Raw genomic sequence first — 2,030 nt, 5'->3', positions numbered from 1 at the left:
TTGCACTTTTTATAGTACTAGCTGAACCAATCTACAAAGGATGTCTGAGAGGTTATCCCAAGAGCAGACCAAACGAGCAAATCATCTCATGATTCAGACTACTGTGGGAAAGATCTGTTCTCATCTAAGCAAAAAAGGAAATTTGATAATACGCTTCAAAGCCACACATCTTTTTCACCAAAACAGGAACAGACACCTTCAATTTCCTGAGAGGCAAGAATATTTGGGGAGAATGCCTAATTTGGTAATGCAAATTTAATTTGTGTTTGAGGGTTTTTTCGTCCAAGTTTGAGGAAGATGTGACTTCCAGCTGAGGAATGCTACCTTAGCAATAACTTTAAAGCAGTAAATGTCTAGTATTTATTATTACTCTTTAGCTAGGGCCAAGTAACTCAAAAGCAACAGGTACTGAATTATTTCATTGATGTAGGTTCACAAACTATGCCAAGTTAGTTTTCTTGCATCTTCCAACATCAAACCCCTGCATCTCACTACAAGCTTCTGTAACACCACTTACAGACTGGAGCTCCAGCAAACCACAGTTGCATGGCCAGCACCTGCACTCCCAGATCCTAGTAGGGAAGCTCCTGGTGACCTTCTGAAAGGATTTACAAAATTCAAAGCACACACCCCTTGCATCTGACAATAAATACTAAGCTTTCCCATCACTTGTCTGCCTGTGGGGGTGGAAGGTCCTGGAACAGCAGGTGAGGGGCTGTTGCAACTGAGAGGTTTATGTTACTCAACAAAATCACGAGCAAAGGCATCAGCAAAAGCAGGCGTGAGTGACCACAAAAAGTGCTGTGACCACTTCCCTAGGGAGCCTGCTCCAGGGCCAGACGAGCCTCTGGTCAATAAAACTTTTCCTAATATCTAGCCTAAACCTCCCAGACACAACATCAGACCACTTCCTTGGATCCTGTCACGGTGAAAATGTAATAAAGTTTGTTGACAAGGCGTGGTATGATACTTACAGTACTTTAGCATCATTAATGGTGTACCACTAAAGCAAGTACAACTTTAAACCAACTTAACTAAATGGTTAAAGCACACAGGGGAAAACAGGACTAAAATCTAAAATGACACGGAGAAACAGAACAGTTAGGGTTGGAAAAGACCTCTGAAGATATTAATCCAGACCAAGCCCTCTGGCAAGGCAGGGTCAGCCTGAGCAGGTTACACCAGAAGGTGTCTAGACAGGTTTTTAATGTCTCAAGAGCGGAAGAGTGCATGACCTTCCCGGGCAGGCTGTGGCACTGCTCTGCCACCCTTACTGTAAAGTTCTTCCCCATGTCCAAGTGGAATTTCCTGTGTTTTGGTTTGTGGCCATTGCTCCTCACACTGTCTCTGGGCACCGCTGAAGAGAGTCTGGAACCGTCCTCTCGGGCACCCACCTGTGAAATACTTATATGTATTGATGAATCCCCTCTCAGTCTTCTGCAGAGTAAACCAGCCCAGCGCCTGCAGTCTCTCCTCACACGAGAGATGTTCCAAACGCCGAACTGTCTCTGTGACCCGGCGCCGGACGCTCTCCATTGGCTCCTCGCCTCTCTTGTCCTGAGGAGCCCAGAACCGGACACGGCACTCCTCACAAAGCCCTATCCGTGGGGGCTGAGATGACGGAGGGCAGGGATGTGACAGCCCGAGGCTACAAAGGCTCCGGGGGAGGCTCCGGGCGGGTCACGCGGCTCGGGCCGGGTCCCCGCGGGCACGCGCAGCTCCTCGGGGACGCGCCGCGCGCGGGCGGCGCCCCTTTCCAGCAACTTCCCCGTTGCGCTGCGTCATCACGGCGCGCGGCGGCCGGGCCAGGCCGTTTCCGGTGTCGCGGGCGCGGCGCGAGCGCTCGGCTGGAGCCGCCGGGAGCCGCCGGCCAGGCCCCTGCTCTGTCCTGCTCTGCCCCGTCCTGTCCTGTCCTGTCCTGTCCCGTCCCGTCCCGTCCTGTCCCGTCCCGTCCTGTCCCGTCCTGTCCCGTCCTGCCCTGCCCTGCCCTGCCCTGCCCTGCTCCGCCTCGCCCCACCCCGCCCCGCCCC

The sequence above is a fragment of the Zosterops lateralis genome, assembly GCF_965231275.1.
Source record: "Zosterops lateralis genome assembly, chromosome: Z".
Classification (NCBI taxonomy): Eukaryota; Metazoa; Chordata; class Aves; order Passeriformes; family Zosteropidae; genus Zosterops; species Zosterops lateralis.
Note: the sequence above shows the minus strand (reverse complement) of the source record.